Raw genomic sequence first — 17510 nt, forward strand, 5'->3', positions numbered from 1 at the left:
TAAACAGTGAGGTGGCAAAGTCTGCAGATGATACTAAACTACTCAAGATAGTTAAGACCAAAGCAGATTGTGAAGAACTTCAAAAAGATCTCACAAAACTAAGTGATTGGGCAACAAAATGGCAAATGAAATTTAATGTGGATAAATGTAAAGTAATGCACGTTGGAAAAAATAACCCCAACTATACATACAACATGATGGGGGCTAATTTAGCTACAACTAATCAGGAAAAAGATCTTGGAGTTATCATGGATAGTTCTCTGAAGATGTCCACGCAGTGTGCAGAGGCGGTCAAAAAAGCAAACAGGATGTTAGGAATCATTAAAAAGGGGATAGAGAATAAGACTGAGAATATATTATTGCCCTTATATAAATCCATGGTACGCCCACATCTCGAATACTGTGTACAGATGTGGTCTCCTCACCTCAAAAAAGATATTCTAGCACTAGAAAAGGTTCAGAAAAGAGCAACTAAAATGATTAGGGGTTTAGAGAGGGTCCCATATGAGGAAAGATTAAAGAGGCTAGGACTCTTCAGTTTGGAAAAGAGAAGACTAAGTGGGGACATGATAGAGGTATATAAAATCATGAGTGATGTTGAGAAAGTGGATAAGGAAAAGTTATTTACTTATTCCCATAATACAAGAACTAGGGGTCACCAAATGAAATTAATAGGTAGCAGGTTTAAAACAAATAAAAGGAAGTTCTTCTTCACGCAGCGCACAGTCAACTTGTGGAACTCCTTACCTGAGGAGGTTGTGAAGGCTAGGACTATAACAATGTTTAAAAGGGGACTGGATAAATTCATGGTGGCTAAGTCCATAAATGGCTATTAGCCAGGATGGGTAAGAATGGTGTCCCTAGCCTCTGTTCGTCAGAGGATGGAGATGGATGGCAGGAGAGAGATCACTTGATCATTGCCTGTTAGGTTCACTCCCTCAGGGGCACCTGGCATTGGCCACTGTTGGTAGACAGATACTGGGCTAGATGGACCTTTGGTCTGACCCGGTACGGCCTTTCTTATGTTCTTATGTTCTTATGCAGCCCCGCCAGGGGGAGCCGGTCTCTCTTTATGCAGCCTCACCCATTGCTCAGGACGAGGGTTGTGCTCAAAGATCTGTGCCCCGTGTTTTCACCTCCATGTGAAGCACACAGTGCAAATAACCCTCAGTGCATCAGCTCAGTTCCAGGCTCCACTTCCACCCGCTCAGAGCGCAGAGCTCCCAGGCTGAGCCTGAAGTTGGAAGCGGGAGACCCTGTAACCAGCCGGGCCCTGTGGCTGGTGCCTGTGATCCCAGCTCCTGGGGAGGCTGAGGCCGGCGGATCACTTGAGCTCAGGAGTTCTGGGCTGCAGGGGGCTGTGCCGATCGGGTGTCCGCACTAAGTTCAGCATCAATATGGTGATCCCGGGGAAGCTTGGGGTTCCCAGGTTGCCTAAGGAGGGGTGAACCGGCCCAGGTTGAAAACAGAGCAGGTCAAATCTCCCGTGCCGATCAGTAGTGGGATCGCACCTGTGAATAGCCCCTGCAGTGTAGCCTGGACAAGACAGTGAGTCTGCAGGTGGATTTTACAGTATGTTGGAAATAGGTTGGGTTGCTTGCCGAAATGATCACTTGTGGCTGGTGTTGGATTCCCAGTCTCCATGTTACAGGGGCAGGAGAAATAAAGGGTTGTTATCCTTGCTGTGTGAATCGAGGGCAGCACAACTGTGCTTGGCAGACCCCGACTGAGGGACTCACCCTCAATTCAATAGCACTTGCTAGGCAGGGGACAGGGGTTCCATAGCCAAGTGGGCCGGGGCCTGGGTCCCAACACTAAAATGTAGGTGTCAGACCAACATTAGGACAGGGTGGCTGTGGAGGGATGAGTGAGTCCCTAGACACCATAGTGAGTACGGTGCCTTCTTATTTTCCCCCTTTTCCACCCAGGATGGCAGGTGAACTCTACAGAGGCACCTCGGGGCTTGCACTGACTAAGGACAACAGCTGTGAGTGGGGTACAGAGAGGGGATGGCTCATGTTAAAGGACTTTTGGTTGCTGGACTTACAAACCGTAGGGAGAAGGACCCTGTCCAGCTTATTTGGGGGTGGGACTTTCCCTTGTGGTTTATGTTTATGTGTTGGGGCTGCTGACATGACTTCTGCTAACCCTGGGCTTACATTGCAGTGTAGACATACCCTGAGAGGGCATCTATACTGTGATAAAATCCCGCTGGCCTGGATGATCTGATTTGGGCTCCTGGGAATCAGACTGGAGCCCAGGCTCGGAGACCCTCATCCCTCGTGGGGTCTCGGAGGCTGGTCTCAAGCCCAAGTGTCTACACTGTAATTTTATAACCCTGCAGCACAAGCCTCACAAGCCTGAATCAACTGACCCAGGGTTTGAGAATAGTGACTTGGGTGTGTTAATGGCAGTGTAGACATAATGCTGGGCTATGTCCACACTGCAATGAAACACCCACGGCTGTCCCGTGCCAGTGCAGGCTCCCAGGCTAGGGCCGTGGGGTGGTAAATTTGCACCGTAGACATCTCGGCTCAAGCTCAATAGCGGGCTCTGGACCCCACAAGGTTGGGAGGGTGTTTAGCAAGTGAAAAAGGTAAAACCACAGTGGAGTATTACCCTGGACTCAACGGCATTTCTCCACTGGTCTGTCTGCTTTGGGGCAGTGACAGAATCATGTCCTGCTGCATTTGTTATTTCAAAGGGCGGTTTAGGATTTTCATTCTCACACACGGTGCACAAAGCAGGACTCAACCCTTGGTGGAAACTAAATGAGCTGCTCACAGATTCTAGCAGCCCCAATGAGCCATTTGGTGTGAGAGCTCAGACCTGCCCCGTCCCAGAGGGAGTGGGTCATCTGTGAGGGGCTTAGAACACTCATCTACCAGCTCCAAACTCCCAAACTTTCAGTAACTCTGTTATCAGTGCCTGTGAGTGTAATTTAAACCATAAAAACAGCCACCCTGTGCTAGACCAAAGGTAGCTCTAACTCCTTATTTTGTCTTCTGACAGTAGCCAATACCATATGCTCCAACAACCAGTCAATAAGGCACCACTGGGAGTTGAACCTAGGGTCTCCTGTTTACGAAACAGGTGCTTTAATCAGCTAAGCCATGGTGCCTACTCACTATTCTCTAATACACACACTGCCTCTTCCCCCCCCCCCGTCTCTGCCCCACCACACACACTTCAGGTGAAAAGCGGCTGTCAGTGTAGTAGGATGTGATGCTGTACCAGCCTATGAGACATTGAAAACCCTTCCCAAAGCACCCTGCAGCCAGTTGCACAGTGGGATAGCTGCCCACAGTGCACTGCTCTCGGTGGCGATCCAAGAGTTGCTAGCGTGGATGTGCTCTGGTGACACAAGCCGCATAGTGTGGATACGCAACAGCAGTTTAATTAAAATGCTTTAAGTAAAGCCACATAACCGCAAGTTCCTCCATAGTTGACAGGACTCAACCCCGAGCAGGGAGCCACCAATGGATTTCTAATCTATCACCTTAATCACTCAGCCACAACTCAAGCCCAAGTGTCTACACTGTCATTTTATAACCCTGCAGCACAAGCCCCACAAGCTTGAATCAACTGACCCAGGGTTTGAGAATAGTGACGTGGGTGTGTTAATGGCAGTGTAGACATAATGCCAGGCTATGTCCACACTGCAATGAAACACCCAGCGCTGTCCCGTGCCAGTGCAGGCTCCCAGGCTAGGGCCGTGGGGTGTTAAATTTGCACTGTAAACATCTCAGCTCAAGCTCAGTATTGGGCTCTAGAAGTCCTCAAGGTTGGGAGGGAGTTTAGCAAGTGAAAAAAGGTAAAATGGCAGTGGAGTATTACCCTGGACTCAACGGCATTTCTCCATTGGTCTGTCTGCTTTGGGGCAGGGACAATAACACGTCCTGCTGCATTCGTTATTTCAAAGGGCGGTTTAGGATTTTCATTCTCACACACGGTGCACAAAGCAGGACTCAACCCTCGGTGCAAACTAAATGAGCTGCTCACAGATTCTGGGAGCCACAAGGAGCCATTTGGTGTGAGAGCCCAGACCTGCCCCTGTCCCAGAAGGAGGGGATCATCTGTGACAGGCTGGACCACTGACCTATCAGCTCTTAACTCCCAAACTTTCAGTAATTCTGTTATCAGTGCCTGGGAGTGTAATTTAAACAGCCATACTAGGCTGGACCAAAGGCCCATCTAGCTCTGTGTTTTATCCTCTGACAGCAGCCAATACCAGGTGCCCCAAAAGTTAAACAACAAGCCACCACGAGGAGTTGGACCCAGGATCTCCTGTTTACAAAGCAGGTGCTTTAGCCAGCTAAGCCGTGATGCCTGCTTGTAGCTAAAACTCAGTGTCTGCCCACACCTGACTCCCTGCCATCCCCACCGGGGCCTGAAAAGCTTTGCTTGTGTTTGGATTCTGCAAAGCAGAGGAGCAGGTGACATTTTCCTTGCAAGCTGTGTGTGTGTTTGTGTGTGTGACTGAATCTTTGGCCAGGTCTGCACTACAAAGTTACTTCAGCATCATTATATTGCTCAGGTGTGTGAAAAAAACACAACGCTCCCTCGGTTGGCAGCTTGTAGCTGGTGCACACACTGCAATACCACGTCTGGTGACAAAACTGCCCTGTTTTGGTGACAAAATAAAACCACCTTGACGAGAGGCCTAGAGCTTTGTTCAGCAAACTTAAAGTAACAAATTGTCAGTGTAAATGCTGCTGTTCATTATATCACCATAACTGGCTTCCACCAGTATCCCAACATGCCTGCCATGAACTCACCTGCCCTGCATTCCTGTTACAGAGGTTGGGCCCCTCCCCTTTCATAGCTCCAGCAAGTTCTGACAGCTGAGTTGCTATCTATACCAGGATTAGGTTGATAGAACTGCATTGTCAGCCTAAGTATTGTAATTACTCCAATCTAATTTTGTAGTGTAGACCTGTCCAAAGAATCACACACACACCTTGGGAGCAAAACTTCACCTACTCCTCTGCTTTACAGAATCCAAACACGAACAACACTTGTCAGGGCCCAGTGGGGATTGGCAGAGATTCAGGTGTGGGCAGACACGATGCTTTAAGTAACAGCAAACATCATGGCTTAACTAATTAAAACACCTGTCCTATAAACATGAGATTCTGGGTTCAAATCCCAGTGGTGCTGTGGGTAGTGGCTTTTGGGGCACCTGGTATTGGCTACTGTCAGAAGACAAGATTCAGAGCTAGATGGACCTATGGTTTAAATTACATTCACAGGAACTGATCACAGAGTTACTGAAAGTTTGGGTGTTAAGAGCTGATAGGTCAGTGGTCCACTCCCCTCAATGCAGTTTTACCATTTCCACTTGCTAAACTCCCTCCCAACCTCTATAAAATTACAGTCCAGACAAATGGGCTTGAGCCCAACCTCTGAGGCCCCATGAGGGTTTCTGAACCCAGGCTTCAGCATCAACACAAATATCTGCACCACAGTTTTTAGCCCCTCAGCTTTAGCTCCATGAGCCCAAGTCAGATGACCCAGGCCAGCCCTGCTGCCATCTTTATCCCAGGAGAGATGGACTCAAAAGGTACGTCTCCATTGCAATGTAAACCCAGGTGTGGCACGCTGTGCTCAAAGCAGCACCTGGAAGCCCCATATTCACTACTCTCATATAATGATGAGATGGTTTGTACAAAGTCTGCCTGGTGAGGTATCATTTCAGAAGTCTTGCTCTGTTGAACATTAATATTATGTTGGATTGTGTGTGCTCGCATTGGTTGGGAAGTTATGAAGTTTTGCTCTGTGTGTGTTACTGAGATATGTTATGAGGTTGAGAAATGCCCCCCACCAGCCTTTCAGGTGTGACAATGGAGGAGCCAGACTCACTGCTGGCCCATTGAAGGGATCCACACTCCCAAGGACTATCCCAGGAACCGTGTACAACGCAGGCTTCTCCGAGATAGCACAGAGACAATGGGCACTGCTTGACTCACATCGTAGCAAAGGAGCTTCCTAGCAAGTTGGAAGAAACTATGAAAGGGGGGTAGAGACATTATGAATTGGCCTCTCTCCCCCACAACTCAATACCTGTAAACACATCTGGACAGCAAACACTGAACTGAGATAAATCAGAAGAGAATAATAACAATAATACATTCAAATCAAAGTCCCCAAACAGACTAGTATGGGTGTTTCAGCAGAAAATTTTCAGTCTGGGGAATTTTGTTTTCTCAGTCAGACCTTGCCAAGGGAAGCAGGGAGAAAATGTTTGAGTTGCCTCCTTCAGAACAGCTTGGTCTAGACACTAGCTCTGGTTCACTGCTCTGGCCTTGCTTGGGTTGAGGATATTTTAATAATTTGGGTATGTCCCAGGGTGTTTGGGGGACAAAATGAGGATGTTCCCTTTTGAGATAAAAACTAAGAAATACAGCACTAGAGAATTATTTTTTTTTAGAAATCTGGGTTTTAGACATTTTATTTAAAGCAAGGGAGTTCTGAGTTTCTGTTTGCAAGAAGCAACATTGTTTGATCTGCCATTGTACCAAAGGGGGAGAAGGTTTTCTATAAAGGATGGGTGAAGACTAAATGCATCCAATGAGGATGGGATTTAAACAGGATTTGAACCCATGCGTTTAGAGCACAATGGATTAGCAGTCCATCACCTTAACCACTCAGCCACCTCATCTGAACTGTAAAAAAAAAGGAGAGGAGGAGAAATCTAAGGTCAGCAGAGACAGGGGCAATAAGGCATTTTTAAATACTAAGCGGAAGCAGGGGCTGAATGAGCTCCCCCCTCACATCTAGTGAGGAGCTGGGGGAAAGACTTCAGGAACAGATCGTGTTTGCACAGACACACCTACTCTGCCTAGGTATGCAGCATGATGGGGCCGCTTTCCCAAAATGACCAGTTTTGGCTGGTGGTGGGTTACAAATCACTTTAGGATTGAGTGGAATGAAATGTTATTATCCTTCCTGCATGAGTGAAGGGCAGCAGAACATACCTAGTCAGTCCTGATGGAGGGGTAGGTGGGTGAGGAATCGCTTTTATTGGACTTCATAGAAGTGATTGAGAACGTCACCCTAAACCAGTGGTCCCCAAACATTTCACACTGTGCCCTCTTATCCAGTTGGGGGAGGGCAAAACCAGAGCTTGAGGGATTCAGCCCTGGGTGGTGGGGCTCAGACTTTTGGCTTCAGCCCCAGGCCCAAACAAGTCTAATGCCAGCCCTGGTGACCCCATTAAAACAGGGTTATGACCCACTTTGGGGTCCTGACTCACAGTTTGAGAACCACTGCTCTATGCTAAAGGGGGAGAGTTTTCCTGTGGGTGCAGTTAATCCACTTCCCCAAGAGGTGGCAGCTATGTCAGTGGGAGAAGCTATATCAGTGGGTGTGCAAGCTGTGGTGTTTGCCATATTTAAGAAGTTTAATAAATTCCATTTTTAAAACCACCTGTGGTCTGGGAATGGCAAAGGAGCTTGAGGAAGCTGGGTCTGTCCTTCAAAGTCCTGGAGATCATGAGTCCATACTCCTGTGGTCATGGGGGTATAGCTTAGTGGTAGAGTGCTTGATTACAGATCAAGTGATCCTTGATTTAAGCCCAAGTGCCCTCTTATAACCTTCTTTCTTTTTTAAAAAAAAAGGAAAACATTTTCATTTCCATTCTTCATTATGTTCAGGGGCTCCACTATACGGGGGTGCTTGATATGGATTTAAACACTCAACATTTCACTGTCCAAATGCATAAAAACCTAGCAAAGCTGTCCATCAACTGAAATCAGTTCCAATCCTCAAAGTGTCAATTTATGTTTTCATCAATTAAACAAAGGTATCATATGAATGTACATTTGCAGATCCCTCTTCTCCAGGAGCTATGCTGTGCAGAAGAACAAGAGCCACATCCAGCTGCAGTTCAGGAACCTGATGACCAAAGAGCCAGTAAATGTTCTCAGGGCTGGAGAAAAATGCCTTTCAGTGAGCTATTGAACGAGCTCAACCTGTTTAGCTTATCAAAAGAAGATTGAAATGTGACTTCATTGAAGCATTGATGGGCCTTAATGGAGAGAAAAGATTGGGTATGAAAGGACTCTTGAATCTAGCAGAGAAAGGCATAACAAGACCCAGTGGCTGGAAGGTGAAAAAATACAAATTCATATTACAAATAAGATGCAAATATTCAACAGCGAGGATGATTCACCACAGGAACAAGCTACCAAGGAAAGTGGTAGATTTGTCATCTCCTGATGTCATTTAATGAAGACTAGATGCCTCTCTGGAATGTGTTTGCCCCAAAAGTAGCTATTGTGTCATACAGGAGGCCTGTGATATGCAGGGGGTCAGATTAGATGCTCTAATGGTCTCTTCTGGCCATAAAGTTGACTAATTTCTGAAAAACTGAGTGTAGCATTGGAAGCAGCGTCTGATGTTTTCCTGTCTAGCCGGCTTGCTTCCTAGAACGAACGCTCCTTGAGTGGGGTGATCCACAGGGAGTAGCTCAAACCTCCAAAGTGCCTGGGCAGGGGCAGGACATTAGCACAGCAAGGGAGGGGTGTGGCAGTGACATCACAAAGGCTTTTTGCAGGACCTCAGACTATTGGTCAAAGGTGGTGGGGAGGTGGTGACCTCACAGAGAGATGCTGACATCAGCCAGGCAGGACAGGGGTGAGGGGCCAGGGAAACCTCAGAGACCCCTGTTGCTTTGCTTCAGCAAGTCTCCTTCTCGAGGTCTCTCTTTCAGGACAGAGAGTATTCGGGTTCACGTGAGCACCAGGAGGAACCTCTTTCGAGTTTTCTCCATCCCTTTTAGTGATTTTACTAGAAAACAGCCATCCCTGTTTAGAAGGTAAGAGCCTCCTCGAGGTTTGAAACCTGTTCAGTCTGATCCATCTGGTGACAGTTGAATTCTAGGCATGGAAAACACGAGCTTAAGGAGGCAGAATTTTATTCCGCACCTGGGATTTTGTCCCTTACAATCACTGGGGACATTAGGGTTTGTCCTTTTTGTTTCACCTTTTCCTCCATCAATCCCTTCCTCCTTTCTCTTTGTCTCTTGCTTCTTTTGTCCTTTCACCTGTTCCCCTCCCAACACCAGGAGAGAGAGGTGTGTGTGTGTGTGTTGTGGGGGAGTGCTCTGCAGCTCCCGCTCTTGAGGTCCACCCAAAAATGAGGGGCTGAAATACTGCTTGGGCAATGATACACATCAGTGACCTGGGCCATCCTTTGGGCTCTCTGGTGAGAACCCTCAGCCGTCCGTCCTGTCTCTACCCTGATTGGCTGAGCAGGGGGTTATTGACAGGGAGGAGATTCAGGTCCTTGTTGTTCTCTTTTAAGACCAAGGAAATAAGTCATAACCAGTCATATGTTTGATGAATTTTGCTGCTTCTCTGCATTAATTGTCTCTGAGCACTTCATGATTCTCTCTAACATTGCCGTTCTCCTCAAATACTTGCTGAATAATTAGTGTGCACTGTTGTTGGTCTGGAGCTCATCTGAGAGCACTTTACTCAGGTCATTCAATGCATGAAATTCAAGATCCAATGGCTTGTTTGAAAATCAGGGCTCTTGGGTCCTATTCCCAACTCTGCCACTGACTGACTGTGTGACCTAAGACAAGTCAATTCTCCTTTCTCAGCCTTAGCTTCTCCCTCTTTCAAGTAGGGATAATAACTTGGGACCTTACCAGACTGGCTCAGTGAAGACGGGGGGTTGACAGAGCAATACAGACGCTCTCCCGAGCACGGAGTAGCAGCCGCCCATGCAGCCAGGCAATGAGCATTTCCCACAGCCTGGAGCTGAGGGGGAGGCGGCAGCTGCTGTTCCAGCTCCTCGGGGACAGGCCCTGTCAGCCAACAGCCACTTCTTACTCCCCACAGCTAAGGGCGTCGGGTTCCTCCGGTGGGGGTGTGGAGCAGCCGTTCGTTTTCCTGTTCGCACTCCTCTGCGGTGTGAAAATCGGGGAGGGGAGGGAGAAGCCCCACTTCCCTCCCGAAATGACGCCCAGTGGGGGAAGCCAGGACAACAGGGTGGGGCAGCAAGTGGTGGCCAGACTCTCACCGCCAGGGTCTAGTCTAGCTCAGGCTCCAGCTCAACTTCCTCCCCATGCCACTGGCCCCCAGTCCCCTTCCACCACCAGGTCAACCCGGGCACTAGGGCAGGAACAGGGTGAGGCAGCAAGTCAAGCTGAGCAAGGCAGGGAAAAGCGAGTCTTGTCTTCATGGGCCGCTCACAATGACGTCCTTTTCGTGTGCAACTGCTGCAAAAACCTCCCGGGCAGAGAAGCAACAGGCCAAAACATTCTCATATAGCTGCCAAAGTAGCTCAGTTGGGTGAGCGTTAAACTGACAATCTAAAGGTTCCTGGTTCAATCCCAGACTTTAGCAGGTCTTTTCATCCCTCTTTGTGCAGAGGTGGATTGTTCTCTGGGAGCACAGTGGTGTCTACACCCAAGATGAGCAGGACTGCCTTAGGGGGTCTGGAACAAAGCAATTTTGGGGGCCCCTTCCATTAAAAAAAAGTTGCAATACTATATTCTCATGGGGCCCCTGTGGGGCCTGGGGCAAATTGCCCTGCTTGCCTCCCCTCTGGATGGCACTGAAAGCGAATCTTTGATCTTGGGCTCTGCGGTAGAAAAACATAGAATGGGCTTCTGCCCCTAGTTGGCCCAACTGACCTGTAAGGATGAGAGCTGTCTTTCCCAACATGACAGGAAGAGAGCAAGGCAGGGTGACCCTCAGGAATGGTGCCAGAGGGCTGCTGGGCAGGGATTGGGGATGAACACTCCTCTGTGCAGCTGAGCAAGGGCAGTACCAGGGAAGGGGCATCTGTGAAAGTGGCCCTGTGGAAGGTGGCAGGGATTTGGGGGCCCAGGAGGAGGTGCTTGATGTTCAGTGCCTTGGAGCAGCTGGACTTGGCCATGGTGGGTGTTCAGGAAATGCACATTAACAACTCTAGGGTAGCTCAATAGGCAGAGGGTGATTGGAGGAAGGGCCTCCTGGACAGGGAAGAATGATGGGGCTGGAGTCGTGTTCTTCACATTCGCGGTGCGAGTACAGAAGGTGGTGGAGCTTAGACCAGGGAGGGCATTTCTGGTGGGCTTTGTGCTCTGTGGCACTGGTTACTGCTATATTAGTGTGTATGGTCCCCAGTTAAGGCATGAGAGGGAAGATCCAAGGCTCCCTTCCTCTGGGCTGCATGATGTTTGTTGTTGGGGGGGGGGGCGGATTTTAATTATGTCAGCTGGCCTGAGCACCGCTGGTCCCGTTTTCCCAAAGGTCAGAGGAAACATTTTTACAATGAGCACTACCTGGCACAGGTCTGTAGTGAGTTCGGCTTAGAGGAGCTCACTCCAGCCACAGAGGGGGTTCACCTTTCTGCGGGGACAGACCAGGACTCACATTGACCGGATTTATGCTTAGCTTTTTTGTCTTTTGCATGTTGCTTCTCAGATTCTTTCTTGGCCTGACTTGTTACACTTTGGCACTTAACAGGCCAGAGTTTGTGCACCTTCCTATTATCCTCACTAGGATCTGATTTCCAAATTTTGAGGAATGACTTTTTGCCTCTAACAGCCTCCATTATTCGGCCGTTTACCTAGAGTGGCGTTCTGCTGGTCCTCCTATTGTCGCTTCTGATTTAGGGCAAATGTTTCATCTAAGCCTCTAATTGCGGTGTTTTTAAACAGTCTGCATGCTGCTTGCAGGCACCTAACACTTGTGACAGCAGCTCCTTTTAATTCCATTCTAACCATCTGTACTTATGCCGATAGGTCGACTTTAGGGCTTTAACTTTGAGCGGTAGCTGAGAAGATGGTAAATCGGGCAGAAACCCGTTCGACAAACCTCTTCATTTCCTTGTTATTTCCTGACTTCTTCATTCATCACCTTTTCCTTTTTTCCTGGGTGAGGCAGTGGCCTGCCAGGGAGCTCCCTGGCACCTCTGGCTGCCTGGGCTGAAGGCAAGAGGCAGGCCTGGGTGTGGTGAGGGCCTCCTGTCCCGGAATGAGGCCGCACTGCTTCCTGGTCCCCTTTTCCCACCCACACCGGCAGGCGGCTGCTGCGGGAGAACACGAGGGAGGCTCTCGGGATGCTAGGCAGCTCTGTGTGGCTGTCAGGGGAAAGAGCCTTCTTCTCTAAAGATGGCTGGCAGAAAAGTGGTGCTCAGCTCTGTAAGCGACCTCCCCAGTAGCCTCGCTGCCAGGGGATGCAGACATTTCTGTAAGGTGCAGAAAAAGGGTATTTGGCTTCCAAGTTAATATGAGAAATATGCATTTAGGAGATGGAATTTCCATTCTTTCATCAGGGCCCCAGTGGCCTAATGGATAAGACAATGGCTTTCTAAGTCAGAGATTGTGGGTTCGAGTCCCATCTGGGGTGAAAAACTGCCTCTATATTGCAAGGAAACCTTGGCCTTATTTTCACCAAGGAAGCTGGAAGATGTTTGAACACAAAATACTGGATCTTGGGAAAAATGCCCCAGAAATGGCATCTTGACAAATGCTTTCTAACCCCTCAGTAGCAAACAATTAATGCTAGTGTTTGTCTGAGACTAGAAGGAAGGGGAGTGTTTACTCCCACACCTCAGTGAGTGAAACAGAGGGGAAGAGGAAGGCTGTTCTGAAAGAGAATGGATCTGTCTGGAGACAAAGCAGAACCTGAGATGAGCAACAGTGTGAAAAGAAGAGGTTCAAATGGGTGTTAGATGTTAGTTAGTGTTAGAGGGTTTATCCCTTCACCCTCCCATTGCCAGGTCCTTCTTGCGTACACACAGAGCAGCAATACCCAAAGGTGCAAACAATGAGATGTTTATTGGATTGAACTTCCAGCAAGCAATGATTCCAGTTTCCTTCCTCAGTGTCCCCATCCCAGCCCTGACGCCACAGAGTCTTGCCTGTGTCCCTGTTCCCATTCACCCCCTTAGCAAAGCATAGGACATATGGTGACACATTTCCTGATAGGGCCAGGCATCAAGGTGGAAGGTGTTGATATTCCATTTGTCCCACTGCCCCGTGCGTAGTACAGTGCCCTGCACCTTCTCTCGTACAGGCGGGCCACACCGGTTCCAATTAGCGTTCCAGACTTCCCACTATAGTGGGCCCAAGAAGGTTGGGTCCAGGTTGTCTAGTACAGGGGGGAGGGGCTTACTCCATTACTTCTAGGTTATTTCCATAGGCAACGTATCACAAGTATACTTAGCAATACACCAGCCGCTGTAACAATCCACAGCTACACCGAGAGACCTGAGCACTGCAGCATGGTCCAACATCCTGGCCACCACCAAAACACCTCCTCTCCTCCTTTGACGGGGTCAAGCCCTTAACATGTCCAGTCGCTGGCAGTTGCAATACGCTGCCGCTGCAGGTTTTCGTGCTTTTGTCCATATCATAAGTCCATTGAATGTCCGCAGAGAAATGGGTTATTGTCCAAACCAACTTAACCACATGGTGTGGAATCAGGCTGTATGCGCTGGTTCGATTATTCACAGCAGTAAGATTCACAGATCTATCTGTGCGCCAAAGCCCAGAGAGCAGCCTGTAGTGTGGAATTTGGTTAAGGGCTGGTGTAATTGTGCCCTCGGTAATATGTACATTTCCAGCAAAACACCTCAGACACAGTACACCCAATTGTCCACCCCTTGCCATGGGCCATTGGGTGTGCTCCTCCACGGCCATCAGGGAGGGGCACATTCAAACATCTTCTCTGGATTTACACCATTTTACACACCCCTCCATTGATTCCCAGCGAGCAAATCCCCTTCTCATTATTCCCTTAGGGCTTGTGGGGCCCACCTCAGCTGCCGATTCACTTCCAGATACCACGTTAGCTATTACACAGGTGCTGGCCTCCTAGTCGAGCATTTTGAATGTCCACACACATCTTCCCCCAGGTCAGCCTTTTGAAGCCATCCCCATCCATGTCATGAGGTTTTCTGTTCATTGAAACACAACAATGCTAACAACAAGACAAACACCACAGACAAACAACACAAAACATAGATTCATGGTATTCTGGGTTAGTCTTTTGTTGGCACCAGCTTGCTTGTAGAGTGTCTGAAAAACAAAAGAAACAATTTCCACACACACACCCAGTGGGGACAGATTAGTGCTTAATAATAATAATACCACTTCCTTTTACAAATTTCCTTGCTAATTGCAGGAAAAACAGAAGAATTACCTCCAGGCTGTCCTTATTTTGTTCTATAGTTAGATAGTGAATTACCCCACTCGCTGGTCATTTATGAAATTCATGAGGTGGTGTGCCTCAGTTTCCCCTCTTGTACAACAGACCCAGTTTGCAATAGTTTCTCTGCTGTACCAAGCTTTAAGTTTATCCTCAGGTAATAGCTGAGAGACAGCTTTAGATTTAGCTTTAGCACTGTATATACACACACACACACTCCTTAGGGTTAACCTGTCCCCCTTATTTTCAGGCTTGACTTGTTTTTTCACCTCCCTTTCCTGGAGGGCCACAATCTGAGTCTTCCAGTAGCTTGTTTGCTGACCAGATGTATTTATTATTTGCAGCTCCTTTGTGCAGCCACTGATGGGCAGTTCTCTCCTTCCCCCATCAGCTAGGTCATTTGCATTCACCCTGGCTTTCGGGCTTGCTTTTGGATCCAAAGCCATCAGCAGCTCAGAGACTGTCTTAAAAGGGACACAAACAACTTCCACCGGAGTTCTGATTACTTTCCACTTTCATCTTCTGCTTCAAAACATACAGATCTGAAAAAGAAACCACAACCTATTGTGGCTCCCTTTGGAGCCCTAATAGGGTTTGAATTAAGTACCATGTTTTGTTTGCATTTCTTTTACCCCTTCTCCAATATACACTGCACACGTCCTGGGAAAATGCACATTCCTTCCATAGTTTAACCTTCATAACATTATGTTACAAAACATAAGTCTCACTTTAGGTTTTTAAAACCTGACACAATTACACACAACATTTTGTTTTGTCTAACAGCCCTTGCACTGCAATAATTTTTTTTTACACAACTGTACCCCGATTACACGTCCATCTTGTACAACCAGAGCCAGCCAGGGGCAGGCAAGTTAAGTTCCAATAGAAACCCCGGACATTCCTTTAGTGATTTTGCTTACATTACCCAGGAGTCAAATAGTTTTGATGAGATTATCTCTCCACCTGCTTCCTGCAGCCATCTCCTATAGACCATTTCTGTGGGCAAAGGGCCCATTTCCCCTCAGAATGTCTGTAAAAGCTTCTTGGGACAAAACATAGTGGTGGTAGTAGCCACTTTACCTGACACTCTTGTATAATTTAATTACTAAGCTTCCATCCAACGTGAGTGCACAGAGCTGCACATACAGTTACATTTATATAACTGGGTTTTATTATTAAACCAAAAACTGCCCTTCTTGTAACACCACAACTGTTGCCTTTTGCTATTTCCACAACTCACAAATGTTTACTTTCCTCCAAACTCTGCATTATTAATTTTTGCAAAACCCTGAGCAGCTGCACTGCAGTGCTGGGGTGACTCTGCAGGGGGAGAAACTGCTGTGGAGCAATGTAGAGCAGGTGCAGGAAGGAGCCGGGGTCACTATTCACATTCTGAACTGCACAATTTTCCAAATTTGGGAATGTCCGAGAACAATTCTAAGGGGAAGGTGAATGCAGAGCAGTGACACTGGAGGTGCCCAGACCTCCAATGGGGGCAGCGTGGAAATTAATAATGTGAAGATCATTTGCGAAATTAGTCGTCACTGACAAGATTTTTACTATATTAATTAAACACTTAATTTTATTTAATCAAGCCAAAAATTTAGTATCACTTATTTTTTGTCTGTCCTAGCAAGAATGAATTGAATTTTGTGACTTTCTGGAAAGTGCAGCGAGATTAAATGTGGGAAATTCAGTCTCTGTGTTTGTGAGCTGATGTTTTCCTCTCACAGGTCAGTGCCTGCATTGAAATACCAAGAGGGATCTAAGGGCTGGTGTACGCTGGGCACTGAACTGGCAAAGCGATGTCTCCCAGGGTGTGACCCCCCAACAAACCCATATAGTTAAGGTGACCTAAATCCGGGTTAGATAGTGCTAAAGAAAAGGAAGAATTGTTCTGTCCATGCAGCTATTACAGGGATGGGAAAATTCCTCCAGTCACTGTCTACTTCAAAGTGCTATAGCAGTGCCACAGCCGCGCCACAGCAGCGTTTTAAGTGTAGACAGAGTGAAACTAGATTTATCTCCAGTTTGCACTATGGATGCTCAGGCACTAAGACTACAATAATAACAACAAAAACAGCGCTTGCGTAGTTGGCAGGATTTGAACCTGCGCAGGGAGACCCCAATGGATTTCTAGTCCATTGCCTTAACCACTCGGCCACAACTACTTGACATGCCTGCATTTTACTGCATGATGATTTTGTTCTCACTGAATTGTCACTTCAAATTGTTTGCTCAGACCAGCTTCCCCAGCACACTCACGGCTGCGCATCAGTGTAAATGTGTCCTTGGGTGAACAGCGAGAATTCCTGCCCATTTCCCTTCCGGCTGGAGCAGCATGAGAGTGTGTTTGTGTGAACGACATTTGTCATAGGTCTCACCCTCACTTGGAGCTGTTGGGTTCACAAGATGGGGACCTCTGTAGTTAGATCCCGGTGTCTCTCCTCCTAGGAAAAGGGAGGGGGAGGAAGCAGGGGGGAATGGTTTACTTCTCCTGGGTGTAAGAAATCCATGGATTTGGGGCTCTTGTAATCTCTCCAGAGCAGGCTGGAGAGAGGTAAGGGGGGAGGGGAACTGGCTGTTTCTCTCTCTCTGGTAATATTCAAGGTGTTTGAATCTGTGTTCCCCAGGGGAAGTTTTTGGGGGAACAGGGAGTGTGTCAGACACTTAAAAACTGACTGGTGGCAGCGTAGTAGATCTAAACTAGGATTTTTAGTTTAGAGGGAAACCATTGCAGGTCCCCATTTTGGAACCCAACAGCTCTAAGTGGGGGTGAGACCTATGACAACATTGCTGTAGATTGTTGTTCATTCCCCACATTGACAATTCAGACAGTCCCTTTCTTAGTCAAATCTCCAGCACATCGTTCCAACAGCAGGGGGCAGGATTTCTTTGGGGCACTGAAATATTTCCGGGGGCTGGTGCATGAACTCAACCTTGCATTCCATCCCTGATGTTTCATGGACTAACAACAGCAGCAGAAAGAAAGAGCCGAGCCAATATCTCCCTGGCAGGGATGCAGGTGCCACGTCCCCTCTGTCTGACCATCGCATTGCAGGAGAGAAGGGTTCACTGGAATCGAATGCCCTGGCTCAGACCAGAGACACAGGGAGGTTTTGCTGTTTATGGATCTGTGCAAAGGAAATTTTGTCTCTGTGTGAAACTGAGGTCAGAAATGAAACATCCACATGGTGGCCCAATGCTCTAGGGAATGTGGGTGAAGGACTCGGGCTGAGAAATGATTTAACGGGGGTTTGTTTCAATTTATTGCCCTGATTAAAATCTATGGCTAAAAGGCAGCCACTGTTGTTAGTACTTGTACCTGTGTAGGGACACCCCAGTGGGTGTCAAGTCCAT

At 47.7% G+C, this 17510-nt stretch overlaps 4 non-coding genes across 4 annotated transcripts; 2 read left to right on the forward strand and 2 right to left on the reverse strand.

Annotated features, from left to right (window-relative positions):
- Positions 1-3047: 3047 nt before the first annotated feature.
- TRNAT-CGU lies at positions 3048-3121 on the reverse strand. The gene has a single exon. It is a non-coding gene; the product is annotated as a tRNA-Thr (tRNA).
- A 4396-nt stretch (positions 3122-7517) lies between these two features.
- Positions 7518-7589, forward strand: TRNAC-ACA. The gene has a single exon. It is a non-coding gene; the product is annotated as a tRNA-Cys (tRNA).
- Positions 7590-10282: 2693 nt separating this feature from the next.
- Positions 10283-10355, forward strand: TRNAV-GAC. Its single transcript has one exon. It is a non-coding gene; the product is annotated as a tRNA-Val (tRNA).
- A 5884-nt stretch (positions 10356-16239) lies between these two features.
- TRNAS-AGA lies at positions 16240-16321 on the reverse strand. The gene has a single exon. It is a non-coding gene; the product is annotated as a tRNA-Ser (tRNA).
- Between the last annotated feature and the right edge of the window lie 1189 nt (positions 16322-17510).

Source organism: Mauremys mutica, unplaced genomic scaffold (assembly GCF_020497125.1).
Source record: "Mauremys mutica isolate MM-2020 ecotype Southern unplaced genomic scaffold, ASM2049712v1 Super-Scaffold_100252, whole genome shotgun sequence".
In the NCBI taxonomy this organism is placed as follows: domain Eukaryota; kingdom Metazoa; phylum Chordata; order Testudines; family Geoemydidae; genus Mauremys; species Mauremys mutica.